The sequence below is a fragment of the Anguilla anguilla genome, chromosome 5 (genome assembly GCF_013347855.1).
Source record: "Anguilla anguilla isolate fAngAng1 chromosome 5, fAngAng1.pri, whole genome shotgun sequence".
Taxonomy (NCBI): domain Eukaryota; kingdom Metazoa; phylum Chordata; class Actinopteri; order Anguilliformes; family Anguillidae; genus Anguilla; species Anguilla anguilla.
Window position 1 is genome coordinate 3085156 of NC_049205.1, and position 19244 is coordinate 3104399.

General features: G+C 46.6%; 1 protein-coding gene across 40 annotated transcripts in view; it reads left to right on the forward strand.

Annotated features, from left to right (window-relative positions):
• The window catches only part of LOC118227313 (receptor-type tyrosine-protein phosphatase delta-like), a 333188-nt gene that overhangs the window by 61058 nt on the left and 252886 nt on the right, over positions 1 to 19244 (forward strand). For all 40 annotated transcript variants that reach the window (XM_035417571.1, XM_035417614.1, XM_035417570.1 and 37 more), the window contains exon 3: positions 9378 to 9401. The gene's annotated coding sequence lies outside the window, so the exon portion shown is untranslated. The remainder of the gene's footprint in view (positions 1 to 9377; positions 9402 to 19244) is intronic.

The window sequence follows — 19244 nt, forward strand, 5'->3', positions numbered from 1 at the left end:
GGTCCAGTGGAGGCCATTTTAACTTTACTGTGCTTAAACACTGATTTAGATCAGCTTGATGTTAACAGTACTCCATGTGAGATGACTGTGTTTTAGGTCACGTGTGTGTTTCTAAGCTAGGTGAAGCAATAAAAAACCAGGGTTAGATTCTGAATTATGAGCAGCGACCCCATTAAAGAATAGACCTTTGTACCTCAGTAGTTGACCTTTGACCTGTGAACTGCCACTGTAGCTTGATGTCTGATTTTCTTGTCAGCATGTCAGAGTTCAAATGGGATTCTGTAGAAGAGAGAGGTAAATTAATTTCAGTGCAAGTAAGGATGTATTTCTGCGACTGGGAGTGTGAAATTGTCAGCACGTGTGGTCCTGTGTGGCTATATGTGTATGCTTTACATATTTCCACCTTTAGACTTCTCTCTCTAAAGCCACAGTTGCATGGATGTGAGTTGCAGTGTGACTGGATCTATGGGTGTTGAGTATGAGGATGTGCATTTTTCTTTAGCCATCTGTGTGCCCTTTAGTGAAAATGCTTTGAGGGTTATATGAGCACACACACAAAGAAATAAAAATATGGAAATGACTTTGCCCTGAGGCGGAGAACGATTTTGGGAAATTGGTGTTTCTCATGCTAATAACAGACTAGCTGTAGTTGTTTCAGTTTGATGTCACTGTCTAGCACATACTGTCAAAACTAACTTTGACTTTGAGTACTTTAAAGTTTTTTGATTAGGTTCCTTATGCAACACTTGAATGTGTATATATATATATAAAATTTTGAGTACTTCCTGAATAAGTAGAATTAGATTTAGAAGCATGTCAGGTCACAATGTTCTGAACACTCCTTTCTTTTCAGGAAGAGTAAAGAAAAATAAAAATAAATCTTCATGTGGAATCTTCCCGTAAAACAATTCTTGCAACCAGCCATTTATTTGTAGCCCCAAACAAACTAAGGGGGATGCAGAGGAAGTGAGAAAAAAGGCCAGGACTGTATGTGTGTGTGCATATCAGTGAGTGTGTGTATGTGTGTATGTGTGTATGTGTGTATGTGTGTGCGTGCGTGTGTGTGTGTGCATATCAGTGTGTGTGTGTGTGTGTGCGTGTGCATATCAGTGAGTGTGTGTGTGTGTACATGCATGCATGCGTGTGTGCATGTTTACATCTGTGCATCATTCATCATGTCCAGTCTTTGAATGCAGGAGAAATTCAATCAATCTCTGTATGCATAAGTACCCCCCCCCCCCCAGTAAAAACAGAGAAGACTGTCGTCTGATTCAAAGGCAGCATCCTTGAGTGAAACAGGAGCTCTCTCAGCTCTCTAATGACCGCAGGGGGTGGAGGGGATGGCAGGCAGAGTTTGAGCCAAATTGGAACGTTTTTGGCAAAGCGGACATTTTAAACAAGCGGTGGGAAATGAGGGAAGATTGCGCGGGTCAGAGCAGGAAGTGGTGATCCAGGCTGGGGGCGGGGCTGCGGGTAGGAAGCGTCCTGCGTTCGCCCTCGCGGCGCCTCAGCTGCAGAACGCCTGTTTGCGAAAACCGCTAAATGTGACAGGTTTTGTCTCTCTTTTCCGCACCCCCCTGCTTTTGGTTTTTTGGGCCGACGCGGAGAGACAATTATCGTGGGACCTCGCGCTCTTCGATGTTTTCCGGCGGAATCGCACTTCTGGAAGCGGCTGGCTGGGGCTTAAGAGAGGCTTTCTCGAAAATAAGATGCAGAGCCGGGCTCCCTCACGGCTGTCTCTGAGCCGAAATGTGACTGCAGTGGGATTAAAAAACGTCTCATTCTGCTGGTCGCCACAGATTCCTCCTCAGTGTGTTCCTCACCCACAGTCCAGCCAACATTTGTGCTTCATTTTGATTTACAATGAACCCTTTAAATGAACGTTTCGCTTTGGTATAACGCAAGTTATTTATAGCTTACCTGATTGTACTTGCATAGGTTGAATACTAGCAGCGTCCACTGTCCCTGTTGACCGTTAACGGCATCGTCTGTCCTACCGGTTGTCTGGCTCCCAGTTCACTCCCATTCATTTTCACGACCTCGCTAAAATGAATAGTTTTAGAGCACAAACTAACTATGGAGGATAATAGATCGTTAAAAGAGAGTACTGACATCAAACGGTCACTGTTTTGCTGATGTCGCTAGCGTTCATGCTATGAAAATACAAGGGTGTACTGTACTGAGAACGCCAACAGTAAATTGCATTTACTTTTTAGAGTTTAGAGTAAATGTTGATTGATGCCAAGGGTCAGTCTTATGCCTGTGTATAAAGAGGATTAACACTGGCTCAGTACTGAAACAACGGTCCATATTTTAAGGAAGTACTGAGCAAGACACACCAGTGCCAGTGGGGGTTAATACAATAATGCAAATGATCTCAGTCAATTAGAACGTGTAACTGTCACACAGAGGTGCCAGAATCAGTTCAGAGCGGGAGAAGAACATCATGTTTTTTTTCTGTTTTGTTTTTGAGTTGAAATCTGACAGACCTTCTGTCTTGTAGTGGAGTTGATGACTCTGGATTTGTGGGGGGGTTGGGCGGGGGGATCAGATGGCATAACATTTATCAGCCCTGAAGTGAGAGACAGATGTTTAAAAAAAAAAAAATGGGGGGACGTGGAGGGGGACGGTGGAGTGGGAGCGTCAGCTTCCTGTACCCCCCCCCCCCCCCCAGCCCCCTATTATGTCATATGAGATTTTTCTCACATGCTGCCATTTTTAAACTGCCTAAAATAACATAAGGCTTTAAAAAAAAACAAAAAAAACAACAGCTCTGCAAAAATACCAGCATTCAGGACAGACAAACAAGAGTCCCCATGTCTCAAGTCTAAATGAATCATATACACGGAACATTTTTAATCAAGTAGAATTTGTATCATGTACGTGTCCCAAGTAAATGCCTCCCTTAAGAGACACATGAGGGCGCTTCTCATGGATAACGAGGAGCAGCCTTTAAGTAGAGAGCATCCACTGGGCAGTAGCCCACGCTGTAGCAGTATATAGGCAGTGATACAGGCAGTTGAGTGTTGCCTGGAATAGACAGTGCTGAATGCTGCCCTTTACAAAAGATTCCTCGCATTGCCAAATAAAAGCACTCAACAAAAAAACAAAAACAAATAAAACATAAAAATAAACCCATGTGGGGAAGAAGAAGAAGAAGAAGAAGTAATGCTTCACGAACCTTCCCCATGCTCAGTAACCTTGGTCAGTAAATCAGCAGTGTTGAGGCACACAGTGAAGGGCGTAGATACTGGATGAGGCAGCGGGTGGAAGTGAGGTAATCAAAAAAAAGCTCTGGCTCGAGGTTATAGTGTCTAATCCTGTTGCTGGAAGGTGCTTCCGTAGCTTATATCAGGAAGCAGGATTACTGAGTTAGCTGGATGTCTGTGCTGAGTAAAAACCCAGAACAGCCCTTTTTAACTTGAGCCCATGTTGCTGATTTGGGAGGGTTCCAGGTTTTACAGTACAGTAATCCTGCTTCACGACACAGGCGCCTGGTTCATACATAACCTGCATTAGACTGCAGTTAATAGGCAGCCACATAAATATGGATATATTCATATATCTATATATATATGTATATATATATATATCTGCTGTTACCCAGCAATGACCATGATATCCTGAAAGAAGGTAGAAAATAAGGGAAATATACTGTACGTATTTGAAATTACTGGTGAACAGGGAACTACATTTCAGTTTTTTTTTTTAAAAGAGGCTGGTGACACATCAACAACATTCTAGGCTTAAGCAGCAGGCATATGTTGTTGTAGAAGTTTTACACGACTTAAACGGTATTTGCATTCACTGTTTCATTACATTACATTACATTACAGGCATTTAGCAGACGCTCTTATCCAGAGCGACTTACACAATTACTTTTTTGTTTTTTTGTTTTACATAGCATTTTACATTGTATCCATTTATACGGCTGGATATATACTGGAGCAATGCAGGTTAAGTACCTTGCTCAAGGGTACAACGGCAGTGTCCTACCCGGGAATCGAACCTGCGGCCTTTCGGTTACAAGCCCAGTTCCTTACCCACTGTGCCACACTCCGACCCCGTTTCAGCCTGGCTCTGCCTACTACACAGCAAAAATGCATCCTGGGGTGTATTGGAGTAGGTGTGTCCATCTCATTTGCATGAAGCATTCTATATGCAAATTATTTGTACACCGTAGGCTCTTGACGCTCGGATCAAACTGTCCAAACAAGGCGTCGCAGATCAACTAACAACCGAGATTCAGCAACGACGCGTCCGATTTCTCACTTCGAAAGCTTTCAGAAACATGTTTCAGTGGACCGTCTAGGTGGACTGAGAGAGAGTTTATGAACAGGCCGCCATGTTTCTCAGGTTTTAAAATCAATAGGCCCGAAATGCAGTCTAGCCAATCAGGTGCCGGCAGTGTTCGATCTTATTAGAAAGTAAACAGACGATTTTGTGGGCGGCAACAATTTTCCGACTGGACATCTTGATTGACATCTACCAGAGTGAAATGCAGAAAGCACTTTTCAAACTTTAGACGGCAACACATTTTTTTTAACCAATTTTTTTAAATAAAAAGATTTTAAAAATGTTGAAATAAAGTAGGCATACAAACACGTTTACAGCTTTAAAAAAAAAAGAAATCTGCGATGTAATTGTAAGATCTAATCTGTCATGCAAACTCACACGGAGACACATAAACAGACACACACACAAACTCATTTGCAATAACAATAATTAGCTATTTTTCATTAAGTGTTTTGTGAAATACAAACATAGATCACAGCTAATTGCATGAGCACATTAATTGCAGCCGTCATATACAAAGATGGATAATAGCTAATGACAGGCGAAACGGGTGAATATATCTGCAGAATATATGGCTCAATGTATTTTTCATTTTGAATGGTAAATGCTAAATGCTGTAGCAGGTGCTGGGATCGGTGCGTTACATTATTCATGGCAATGTTACACTCATGGCTGAATGGTCGTTTGCAGGGGTTATACATTTTAAAGCTGAAATATTCATATTTCTGATGCATTATTAATCGCACCTTTGAGAGGAGAGGGCAGCGCTAACGGGCTCTCCCGCTCATCTGGCCGAGCGGAGGTACTCGGCGTGCGCTGGGAACGCGGTCCGGCCGAGCGGAGGTACTCGGCGTGCGCTGGGAACGCGGTCCGGCCGAGCGGAGGTACTCGGCGTGCGCTGGGAACGCCGTCCGGCCGAGCGGAGACACTCGGCGTGCGCTGGGAACGCGGTCCGGCCGAGCGGAGATACTCGGCGTGCGCTGGGAACGCGGTCCGGCCGAGCGGAGGTACTCGGCGTGCGCGGGGAACGCGGTCCGGCCGAGCGGAGGTACTCGGCGTGCGCGGGGAACGCGGTCCGGCTGAGCGGAGACACTCGGCGTGCGCTGGGAACACGGTCCGGCCGAGCGGAGGTACTTGGCGTGCGCTGGGAACGCCGTCCGGCCGAGCGGAGGTACTCGGCGTGCGCTGGGAACACGGTCCGGCCGTGCGGAGGTACTCGGCGTGCGCTGGGAACGCCGTCCGGCTGAGCGGAGGTACTCGGCGTGCGCTGGGAACGCCGTCCGGCCGAGCGGAGGTACTCGGCGTGCGCTGGGAACGCGGTCCGGCCGAGCGGAGGTACTCGGCGTGCGCTGGGAACGCGGTCCGGCCGAGCGGAGGTACTCGGCGTGTGCTGGGAACGCGGTCCGGCCGAGCGGAGGTACTCGGCGTGCGCTGGGAACGCGGTCCGGCCGAGCGGAGGTACTCGGCGTGCGCTGGGAACGCGGTCCGGCCGAGCGGAGGTACTCGGTGTGTGCTGGGAACGCGGTCCGGCCGAGCGGAGGTACTCGGCGTGCGCTGGGAACGCCGTCCGGCCGAGCGGAGATACTCAGCGTGCGCTGGGAACGCGGTCCGCCCTGCTCGCGACCGGACACGCTTCTCAAACGCGCCTCGACGGGGTTCGGCTGGGGAACTCAAACCGTCCTTTTACAGTCGTTACCAACACACACTCACACACACACACGCGCTCACACACACACACACACACTCACACACACACACAAACACACATGCGCGCACACACACACACACACTCACACACACACATGCGCGCACACACACACACACACACTCACACACACATGCGCACACACACACACACACATGCGCGCACACATACACACACACTCACACACACGTGCGCACACACACACACACACACACTCACACACACACATGCGCACACACACAGTCCCCAATCACTGCCCGAGATCAGTGATTGCAGCTGGCCCCCCCGGTTCGTTCTGGGGGAGTTTGACGAAGCTGCGGTTAAAGAGGACGGTTCCTGTTGGCGCACTGTGGCCTGTATTATGAACATCACGCAATATTTAAGCAGAGTGACGTCGTTAGCAGAGCAATCGTACCCTGGGAATCGAACCTGCAACCTTTACAAGCTCAGTTACCCATTACAGCACCTCGCATGCTTCCTTGCGTGCACCCTGTTTGTGTCATTGCATGTACGTAGCATGCCAAAAACAATTCAAGAAAATAAAAATGTTCCTAAGATCCGGAAATGCTCCTAGAAGCACACACAGGGCAAGAGGAGACTGTTCTGTAGAGCTCCATATTTCAGATGAGATCCTTAACCTTGACCTGCTCACCTCCCTCATTAAAGATCCCCCAGCACTCATTGCAAATAGTGCAGGGGGATTCCCTGGCGAAATCTTCTCTCAATCTGGCCACCTAATCATCTTCCACCTAGCTGGCTTAATGACCCCTCCCTCTCCGCCTCAGCTGATGCGTGGCAACTGTTCTGGAGGAAAATGGACACTGGCTGCACATAACCCCCCACCACACACACACACTCACACTCACACTCACACACACTCACACACACACACACACACACACACTGAAAATGGCCTTCCCTTCTAAAGTCGGTCACAGACCTCCGACTGGCATGCTTTTCATTCAAGCCAGGGCTTCAAAGCCGCGTTGCTCAATTCAGACTAGATCAATGGATCGCCTATCGGCCTGAGCTCCGACGTGCCGTGCAGAGGTAACGATTCTGAGCACTGGCCTGCTCCACAGTATCAGTGTTCCTCTGACTCAGTCCGGAGCTAGTGCTGTGAGCACAGTGAGCTGGGATGCGGGGGGGGGGGGGGGGGGGGGGGGGGGGGGGGCAACATGGATACGCCTGTCAGGGCGTCGTGTTCCTCATTATCCCTGACGTCTAGCAGCAAGGATGAGCCAGTGTGCATTACCTCAGAGGAGGATCCCTTCCCTCGTCTCCTGGGGCAATCATGCCCACCACTGTACATCGCTCACACAATCCAGCGCTACCCCCCGCGGAAAGGAAACTACAGCTGGATTCATTATTCTTGTGACTTCGGGCTCCTCATTGTACAGTGTATTGTATGGTCCTTAATTAGGCTTTTTTTTTTTAGAAAAAAAAGAAAAAGTAAACCCCCACATAAAAGAGAAAGACAATAAATGCTGTCAAGTTTTCAAAAGGGGCATTTAATTAAAGCTTAAAAATGACAGCTACATGCCGTCCCGTCAAAACTAGCACTATATAAAAATGGAGCACTATACTGTATAACTTGTCTTGAACCGACAATTAGGCTAGTGAATTTGAGTGATACGGAAGTATGCCATTTTTGGGTCTAACTCAGGCTTTTATATAGCAAATGATTTTAAAATATATCCATGTGTAATAGTGCTGAACATGATTGGTTCTAGTAATTTGATATTATTTAACCTTGTGTTGCATTTTCATGTCAGCAAATTTCCCAAATTGTTAAAACATTTTTACGGGTTATACAGAACTCCTATAACCCACTGGCTCTTAAATAAATGTGACATAAACACCACAGAACTGCACTGTAGTTGGATTGGCTGCGTGTTACCACACAGATGAAGAGTAGCTCTTCCAGTTGTGGTACAGTTCTGTGGTTTAGAGGTTTCAACGCTGTTCAGGCCAAAGCCTTGATTTTATCATTTCATCTTTCTTCCTTAACTGTGATTCACAAATAAAAGCCACTTTTTCTCCTGTGCGAACATATTTTTTTAGCATTAATGCCCATGTGGAAAAAAGTTTGTGATGAAAAAACAAAGCATACCATTTATTATTGCAAGACAGCGTTATTAAGGACAGATATTGAGTCCAGGCCTATGTGTTTTAAGCTGAACCGGCGCAAACCTCATACACCTGCTCTGCATGTGAGCTCCCATGGCCGTTCAAAGTGCCAGGTGTGCGAAATCCCTCTTTTTCTGCGGAGTTCGGTTCTGCAGCCCGTCCCCTCTGAGAGCTGCATCTAGGCTAACATCAGGGATTTGGCAACGTACAGGAGACTCACACTCGCCTGGTAAACATCGCTGCTGGGCTGCTTCTTACTGTAGGATACACACACACAAACACACAAGCACACATGCATGCACAAACACACACACACACACACAAGCGTGCACGTACGCGCACACACACACAAGAACGCAAGCACACACACATACGCATGCACATACATGCACAAACACACATGCTCACATACACACACAGACACATGCACACACACGCATGCACACACACACACACACACACACAGGGTTTTGCTTACCTGTGCATCAGGCAGAGGGCCCTCTAATAATTGCAACACCTACCGTGATGCTTGTACTAATTAGTTGTCAACCATATTCCTTATCTTGTGTTGTTTATAAATAATCCGGGCCTGGTGAGTATCCTCTTGGTGTAGCAGTCAGGTTGTGTACACAGAGAGATGCCGATGGATGCGAAAGTGGAGGACGTGTGCAATAAATCACGTCCCGTTACTGACGGATTGCGCTGAGCGCTGTGCCTCCGAAAACTATCTTACTCGCGAAAACACAACTTTTCTTCAGAAGTTGCTTCTGGAACACTTGTTTCTCAGGTTCCGCTGCAGTGGTTGGGTCTAAGGGCAGGGTGTCTACTGGATTTACAACGTGATTCTTGTTCAGCTTATGGCCTGCGTGTGTGTGTGTGTGTGTGCCTGTGTGTGTGTGCGTGTTTGTGTGTGTACGTGTGTGGGCCTGTGTGTGTGTGTGTGTGTGTGCAGGGGCATGTTCCATTTACTTAAAGCAAGTAGAGGTGTGTGTACATGCGGCTGCCAATTACAAAGGTCTTGCACAGGAGAATTGTCAGAATATGTCCTTCCCCTGATAAAAAAAAATAAAAAAATAAATAAAGCACTCCAACTTCTTGAAAAGGGAGAATTTTTAAAGCTGTTTGTTGTGCAAATGTGTGAAATACAGTCTTTTTTCCCTCATTGTTACGTAAAAGATCCTGCTGTGGAGTTCATTGTTAAAAATGCATTATTGACACTCCTTTTCCCCTCTCTTTCTCTGTACAGCGGGCGTGACCACATATTCCAACGGTAAGAAACCGATTTTAATTTTACATTTTTTTTATTTTATTTTATGTTGTCCTTTAGCTTGTAATATCCTGACTCTAATTGACTTTGCGAAGTGTAAGCGTTGGAGGGAGGCGAGCCTTGATATGCTGTTGTTTGTTCGGCGCAGTCTTCGCGATGCTTCTCGAGTATTCCCATATGTGAAAGTCAAACGCGTCGCGTCTATTCTTGGCAACGTTTTCCGCGCGCGGCCCTTTAAATTAAAACTTTATTTAAATGAGAGGCAAATGGCCTAGATTGTTCAAAGGATCGTCGGCAGTTGTTGACTTAATAAAGGAAGTCTGTGTCTATACAGCAGGAAAATGAGGGTTTATTGTCGCGGTGGAGAAAAAAAACGATCGAATGAGGTGCCTGGCGAACCTGCAGCCGATGTTCCGCTGTCTGATGTTCCTGCGAGACTTAAATGGAACTCGGGATTAGGCAGGCACCTGGCAAATTAAATTTAGCGGCAAATCTAAAAACAGGTCCATCCACATGCTGGTAATAAGAGGTTTAAGGTAGGATTATTTTACGGGGATAGAAATATGAAGAATATGATAAAAAATGTAAAAAGAATCTCGAGACTTAATACCAAAGTCTACCTGAATGCAGATATTATGCAAATGCAGTTACAATGGCAGTTTGAATGTCAAGATTTACAGTGTTAAATACAAAGCAGGGTCCTGCAGTGCATGTGCACGCATTTGCGAATGTTTCTGTCCATTTGGATTTTACTGTTTGACCGTTAATTTCATTGACAAACAGCACTGAGTCACATATGAGGCCGTTTCCGTTTGCACTGTGCAGTAAGCAGCATAGAGACCTAAATGTCTGACAGAAGCTGAATCCGCGTGGAAATGGCGTCCAGTTTCAGGGACGTCAGCGCCCCTCTAATGGTCAGGAGTGCTTATGCAAAGCGGATGCTTCAGTTTATTCATCTCTGTTATTAATCCCCGTACGATGCCACCGGGAAGAACCACCGGCCCTCTCAATTCTGTCCAGCACCCTGAGATGCTGTGATGTCAGCCACAGCTTCAGAGATGCTCGGGGTGCATGGAGGAAGAGAAAAAAAAAAGAAAAAAGCTGCAATTAAAGCTGCTCGCTGGAAAGGCTTGTGGATCGCAAGGAACACAACGGCTTCCCCAGGAGAGACAGACAGATGGAGGTTTAGAGAACTGCGCTCGGATAAAGCAAGCGCTGCCCCACACGGCATGCCTGCGGGCTTCGGCTGGATTCCACCGCGCGACACAGCGCAGCTTCCCCCTGGCGCTCTGTCTACACCGGACGCTAGCTTTGCAGGTAGCTTCTTCTGCGTCTTTTGACTGCGTTCAGCAGAGACCACGGACTCAAATTAGCGCTGTGGAGGAGTGTTTGTGCGCGGACCGGTCTTTGATCACATCTTTTCAAACTCCCCGGCCACCCACTCCACTCCTTGCATAATTATAATTGCTAATAGTTAGAGACCTACTTTATTCATTCTTAAAGTGAAGAATCTTTTTTATGAATCATGGTGAAATAGCTGTGTAAAAAAAAAATGTAATAATATATACAGTATATTGTCCTGTTAATAATCCAGGCAAAAATGTTTATTCTTTAACTGGAACACTACCCAACCCATCGCCAAACCAAACCTTGCTTTTTTTTTTGTTCCTGCTTCAACCGGTTACTTTTAACGCACGATTAGCATCTTATCACCGTTCAGTCCCTGAGTAGGCATTTGAACTGCAGCTTTTTTCGCTTTTTTCCTTCTTTTAATATACCGGCCGAAGGCTCCATTAGAAGGGATATGTCAGTCACAGCCCTACACAGGGAACACGGGGGGGGGGGGGGGTGGGGGGCGGGGGGGGGGCTGATGCAGCGAGAGGCCGTGACTCGGGTCACCAGTGCTTTCCAAAGCCGTTTTTATTATGCCTCCATTTTAGACTTCCCTCAGCATGAGGTCAGCGGAACCTTGTGTACGTGTCACAATACACCTCCCCATTCATGCATGCTGATAGGCTAATTGCCACTTAACAGCGATCGACTGTATCGCTCCCTCACTGCCATGTGCTCCTTTCAGCACGGTTGTTAGGACTACACACGTGTGAGTGACAGTGGCATATTTTTTAGAGTGCTGATCCTTAGTATTTAATCAGTAGCTTACTGCATTCTTGCTTACTTGCATTCAAGGTTGCAAAAATTATTTACAGCAGGGATGCAAAATTTAAAAAGAAGTAAATTGATTAAAACATCCATCCGTTATCTTTACCTGCGACATTATTGCCCTCTTTGGAAGTGCCGTGTGGGAGCACTGTCTGCTCGGTCAATGCTTCAAAACCCCTGTAACAAACCCCATGAGTTTTTCAACCTTGAGGAGATGGCCTGTCTGTGTCATCTTTTGATTCTCCATCACCTGTTGTCAGGTGACTTGACCAGTCACTTTATATTAAAAATGTTTTTTTTTTTTTTAATCCTCCTGCATGCACTGTATGGCAGAAGGGATCGCCCTGCCATTGATTCCCTGCCTGTTGGGAATGTCCTGCCTGTTGGGAAATGCAGTGTAATTTGTGGTTATCAGGTTTCCCCAGTGGAAGACGGTCTCTCAGAGATGCGCAGGTCAAACTGTGGACGATATCTGGCTGCCGCTCAGACCTCTCTCTCCCGAGCGCTTTGCTGATGGATGCTTCCTCCTCGCCGCCGGTCTCTGTGCAGCCAGACTGAAGCCGATGTCCGATTGTAAATCCTGATCCGGCGTTGCTCCGTGAGCTCGCACGGGTAAATTGAAAATCGTACCGAGTGCATTGCGCCCGTCTGTGTGGAGCGTCCCGGGCCAGACACTGGTGCACTGGACTCATTTTTTTGGTTTGAAATTCCACCCTTCTCTGTCCCTGACGTCCTCTCGATATCTCAGGGAGATGAATTGCTTTAATGCGGGTCACAGTTACCCGCTACTTGCGTTGTTAGTCAGATGGCTGTGCTAATCTAGTGCCTGTGGGGGTCCCGGGGGGGCCATCGACTGTAACGTGTGCTTTAATCAGGGACCGGCGGTGAGCTGAATATCGGTTGGGCGGAGGACTTCCCCTTAAACTCATTATTGGTCTCAAACTGTTTTCAGTCGTTTTCTTTGATTACCAATACAGTAATTAATTCACAAAATACTCAATACCATCAGATATAGCCAGCTTTCTGCATTTAGGCCAATTTGCGAGTAATACAATTATTATTATTTTTTTTTTGCATTGAAAAATTGTGCACATTTTATCAACATAATTTGAGTATGCATGTATAGTAGACCTCTTCCTTCTCACTCTGGGACAATATCCATGGCAAATTTAAAAAAGATCTTGACACCCATATTTTGTTATTGCTGGTAACATGGAAGTTAACGGAGTGCTGTATATTTTTTGTTAACAGTGCTTATTGATTAAAACAGATTTTTATAAATTGTATTTATCATTGAATCTACCTAACACAATGTGTAGAAGCTGCGTGTTACTGGCCAGTTGGTTAGTCGGATAATTGGCACGCTTGTTAATCAAGGAAATTGAATGAAAACAGATCGAGACCAACGATCAGTTTTAAAGGAACCGCCGCTGGTTTTAATTGCCGTGGGTCAAAGGCTTTAGAAAAACTGGTCATGACCTCACAGCTAATCCAGTGCCATTGATCCGGTTATTTGTAGTGTCGTACTCGTGCCGTGGTAACCAAGCCCTTACACGTCTGTATCTCGGGTTCCTACAGCTCTCACTGCAATGGCAGCACGTTGGCACTGTATAAAAACCGTGACCACACAGGACATAATATGCAAGTAAAGCAACGGTAAGCAGAAAGCCTGTCATTCAGATGAGCGGATGGGCGAAGGGTTGAGTCTGTTCCCGGCTCGTTATTGCTTGTGTTTGCGCTTCTGCGTCTAAAGGAATCCCACTTAAGAACCTCAAACAATGGTCTTAATCTCTCCCTCAGCATCTGCATCACAAGGGGAATTATTAGTGAGGTATGCAGGGACCTTACCCTGTTTGTTTCTTTAACATTGTCTTTAATATAAACAACTGAATTGTACTCACACATCTATTTAGCAACCTAAATATAATGTATAGAGACATGAGTCTTTTTTTACCTTAAGATTATCTTTCTTACCTTTACATTGATTGAAAGTGCCTCTGTTGATTTTGCAACTGTCTGACCAGGTCCTAATTTTCTGGTCTGTGATTAATAAGTCAGCACTGGTAATCAAAACCTACATGCAGAATTCAACAGACCTAGAGACTTTGCATTCATTTACTATTATTATTATTATTATTATTATTATTAACCTCAGACCTCAGACCTCAGACCCACCAGCATATTGCAGGCTCTTGGGCATGGTGGCCAGTCTAGGCATGGAGACTAGGAGGTGCGGCCATTTAAAGCAGGTGGTTATCAGGGTGTCAGATTTGCAGCTTGTGCTGGGCGCTGGGGTCACTGCCCCATATCTCTATGAGGTGTGATGTCGGGTTGTTAAAGGCCCCAGGGGGGTCAAGACTTTTTTCACATTGCATTCGACAGACAGCGGACTGCTCTCTCTCTCCGGACTGCTCTCTCTCTCTCTCCGGACTGCTCTCTCTCTCTCTCCGGACTGCTCTCTCTCTCCGGACTGCTCTCTCTCTCTCTGGACTGCTCTCTCTCTCCGGACTGCTCTCTCTCTCCGGACTGCTCTCTCTCTCCGGACTGCTCTCTCTCTCTTTCTATGTCTCTCTCTCGCTCTCTCACTGTCTCACTCATTCACTTTGACTCTGTTCACCAAACATCACAGACTATCTCTCTCTCTCTCTCTCTCTCTCTCTCCAGACATTTTGTGGACTTTGCACATCACAGCTTGACAGACCTCGTTGTACGGAAATAGAAGCTGGATCTCATAAACCACTCACTCTCTATTTACTTAAGAATTACCGTCTTTCCATGGATTACAAACCACTACATTTCTGCAGAACGGCATCGGTAATGATATAGATGTACCATATTTAGGTGTGGGGGGGGGGGTAAAACGCCCCCTCTTCCGCGCCCCCCCCCCCCCCTCCCTGTTTTCGGCGGGTGACAGCACGCGGCAGACACTTCTCACCGCTTCGTTCGTCGCTCTGAGTCACATGGAAAAGTGTCGCTGACGTTTTTCTTCGCGCCTTCTCCAGATGGCTTCTCCTCGGCTTCGCCTCACAAACCCAGACGTCCTGACTCACAGCGCCTCCTGTCTGCGTCAGAGAGAACTGCAGCCGCCGCGCGGCGGACACAGATACGGCCGTGCGTACCCGCCAACGTCCAGCGCGCGGACGCCGTACGCATCACACCGCGAGGAGGACTCGAGGGGGTGGGGGGGGGGGTGCCGGAGAATTTTAATGTTAGTCAGCAAAGTATTTATCACATCGTTTGTCATAAAAAATTTCTATTGCACGTAGAACCAAAGTGCTTAAGATGCACAGTCGTCACATGCAGCTCTCAGTAACTACAGTCCATCGAAATGTAAAGGAGAGGAAGAGCTCTGAACGTGCTCTTTCCAACGCAGCGAGCGCTACACGCTCTTGAACAATCTGCCGTCTCTGTCTCGGCTTGCCTTGCGATGCCAGATGCCATTTTTAAGAAGGTGATGTCATTATATTGCAAGGCCTGGAACACTCTTTTCTGGAACAGCTCACACAACATTTTTTACATCGGTTCTATTTATACCGCCGGATATATACTGAGGTAATTCAGGTTATGTATCTTGGTCAGTGGTAGTGCCTGACCTAAGAATGAAACCAGCAGTCCTTAAGGATACAAGCCCAGTTCCCGAATCATTATCCTGCACATTTGCCTCATTGAGAAGTTACGGATTATGGATTATTGTTTGTCATGCAGGCATTAAATGTTCATACTTCTCATTCTGTGTATGCATATTACAGGAACTTGGTGGTAAATGCTCTTGCTTGGTTCTCCCCTCAGTTTATGTTGGATTCAACCTTTAGCTCTGGCTCTTAGTGTCAAAAAAGCATATTGAAAGACACTCTTGTAGGGTAATTCAGACACGTACTGTAGGCCTCTTGCTAATCTTTCTTATTCACTTAACTTGCCAATATGTTTTTTTTGTATAAATATGTCTTTGTCAAAAAAACATAAAATTACAAATGCTGAACAAGTCAAGGCCCTAGTCTGAGAAGCCGTTTCCGTGGTGATGTCCAACACTTGTCTTGGACCAGCTTGTGTACTGAGTCATACAAACACATGGAAAATAGTTTACTGTTGAAGTCAAAGGTCAGGACAGAAAATAGAGGGGAAAAAAATGCCTGAGGTAATAGAAAGAGTTTCAATACCGGGCTGGCTTTTAAACTCAAGGTTCATCTTCCTCACGCGGGTGAACTAGGGGTCCGTGCGTCACTCCGATAGCAGCTGGTGCTTATAAGACCTGAAGGGCACGGACAGTCAATGGCTGCCTCGAGGAGGCCGAATCTGAAGGCGGCATCACTATTCTCACAGTTTTGCACACTTGTCCTTCGCAGGCGTGTCCCAAACCGAAGTCATCAAAAATAATAAACAGAGTCCTGATGATAAGGTGCCTTATGTCAGTTAAATTCGATGGTAGCATCGATGTGTCACACAGGATATCCGGTAGATCTGTGACGTCGCCCCTGCCTTAAAAGTCCATCCCAAATCCGTCACCTTTGGAGGTTCCTTGTTAGGGGGCTACCTTCAGAGTGAGCTGCCTTCCATTTAAGATGCAGCCAATGACCCCCCGCACCCATCGCCCCAATTTAGTTTTTTTGCTTCTATTCACTCTCATATGTTTTACTTTGCAAGGCAGAGTGCTTCAAAACCGCGACTCATTTTTTGATGCCAAATCTAAGGCTGATTCACAGAGAGGTCTGCATGTGTATTTCAATATTCAAAACTGGGTTTCATTTGTCCTCGTACAGCCTAACTGCGGAGGGTGGGCCTCCCTTCTGTTCTTCCTCTCTAATCCACAGCATGCTCGCCTTGTCCCGGAAATTTGTAGTGATTAATACCTTTGAGTGCGCGAGAGGGTTCAAACCCCACTTTGTCAAAAGCAGTTTAAATATAATATTCATCAGCGGTATAAATCTGATGTTCATCATCAGCTTGGCTGCACAATGCAGTACCTGTGGGACGGCTGAAAATGGAATACCAACTGCAGCGGGAACTGAGCGTGCTTACATAGCCCGAGGGAGGGAACAGCCAGGTTATCAGAGCAGTGCACAGGTATCTGAGCTGACCGTTGGACACGATGACTTAAACTGCAGCGCTAACCTCGCTGTGTAGAATCAGGGTGGTTTATTGATGCAAGTCACTCTCTCACACACAGACGCATACAAGCACATGCACGCACGTACATACGCGCACTCACATGCTCGTACACACATGAACATGCACGTGCAGGCACATTATTTTAATGCTGGGACGCACACTTTCTACTACTTTTAATGTTTTTAACACTGTGTATCCTCCTGCTGCATGTTGTTAAGTGTAGGACACGACAGGTGAGCGCTTCTGTGACATCGCAGAAGACAATGCTGGCATGCCAACTGCCAGTTGAATCGTCACATTTGTAAGCTAGCCCTCGAGCTTGCTAACGGTGCTTGAGTCATTGGCTCATTTTATTGAATCTTTTTCAGTGCATTTTAGTGCTAAACATAATTTCTAAATGCCAGATCTGAACCCTGAAGTTAAACATAACACACACACACACACACACACACACGCACACACACATTGAGCTCCGTCAGAAATAAGTTTTCTGAAGGAGCAGAATGCTGAAAGAAAAAAACAATGGCGCCTACGTGTCTACAGCAATAATAATAATAATCCCACGCTGAGGCAGGCCTGCTTTGCCCCTGCACAGTATATTATAATATCCAGCAGTCCCAGCACAGTGATCCAGATCCCTGGCTCTGAAACCAGAAACAGCCACCGGGTATGGCCACGTCCCTTCTGCCCACGGAGGCATCGTGGCTCCAGCTCTCCGCCGGCCAAAGGTTAATTGGCGAATGCCCCTCACAGAACAGCCAAACTTCCTCTCTTGTAAGTCACTTTTGCTCTCAACCGCGAAAATATATGAAGCCGGTCTCCCCGCGCGTCTCTTCCGTGTCCCCCGCGTAGACGGCGGCTACAAAATGGAGGCTGGCGGTCGTGGGTCCCCGGAGCCTCTCTGGTAACCTTGAGCAGCGTGCTTAACCCAAATTGCCTCGCTCGATAAATCCTCTTTCTCGGACGTAAACGGAGAACCCAGCTCGCGCGCTACGCCGTGCATGTGTGTGTCAGCTCGGATAAATATGTCAGCCTGCTCCGGGCCGGTAAATCAGGCGAGGTAATCGCACACCCAGGTGCTGTGGAGGACCGGCGCATTGACAGTCCGGACAAGGGGCCGCCATGCGCGATTCCCCGCCTTTTTTTTTACGACGTCGAACCCGGGCGCAAGCTGGAGCACGGCGACGCGGTCGTATCTCAGGTTTTTACGCCTCGGTCTTCCGGGCCGGCGGAGCTGTTTGCTGTCCTATTAGCGCCGGTCTCATGCTGGCTAATTTATGGCCCTCGTTTTTTTTTTTTACCTGGGGGGGTGGCAACAGATGCTCGCACTAAAGCGGCGAACCGAAGTCGTTGTGGGGGCCGGAGCAGGAGCTGCCAGTCACTCTGTCGAGCGACGGAGGCAGTCAAACCGCCAGATCGCAGCGGGGGGACGCGTTAATTCCACACAAGGAGAAAAGACAAAATCCGCACAACAGAAACAACAAAATCCACACAATGAAAAAAGACAAAATCCACACAATGAAAAAAGACAAAATCCACACAACAGAAAAGACAAAATCCACACAACAGAAACAACAAAATCCACACAACAGAAAAGACTAAATCCACACAATGAAAAAAGACAAAATCCACACAACAGAAAAGACAAAATCCACACAACAGAAAAGACAAAATCCACATAACAGAAAAGACTAAATCCACACAACAGACAAGACTAAATCCACACAACAGAAAAGACTAAATCCACACAACAGAAAAGACTAAATCCACACAACAGAAAAGACTAAATCCACTCCTCAGTCCATTCAACGACCGTTACCAAGCGCTGCGACTGTGGTCACATGCACTGGTCGGCACTTGTCGCCTGGCACCCCCCCCCCCCTACCCACCCACCACAAACACAAAACAAAAAAATTATAGCAAAGCTATTGGCAGCGAAATTCAAAGCTATCCTGTGCGTTCGTATTTTTAATGTAGCGAGGACATATGGTCCTTCACTGGATCGACGTCCCACTTGAGCTTATTGCAGATAAATATAGCATGGGCATTCAGTCATTCAGAATCCATCCAAAGAGTAGAAACTCAGCCATGCCCCATAATTCACTTAAATTATCAGCAAAGACATAAGGATACACTATGCTAATGAACAGTCAGAGTTTTTCCATTTCTCCACTTTTGGCTAAATATTGACACAAGATGAGTTTCTGACTGTTTCTACCTTTTAAAAATGTTTGCGGAAATGAATTATACATGTCATAACTGCAATTACCCGGCTGTATCTCCCGCCAGGCTTTTGATTGTATAAATGAATGTGAAATGAAAGCAAAGGCCTCAGCTGTGAGCCGGTGTTTGTACAGTTTGATTTCTCTGCACGCCGCCGTTCCTGAGTGCAGATTGCACTTCAGTGGGAATGAAAGGCATCGCTGAGCTCTTCATTGGCCACCGTTAAGAGCCAATCATTGACCCCGCTGTTACGCAAATGCTTTAATCGAGAGACTTTGCTCCAAACTTGTGTGATTTTTGCATCCTTTTTCATGTAAAAGTATGTAATGTATGTAATGATTTTTAGCACCAGTGCCA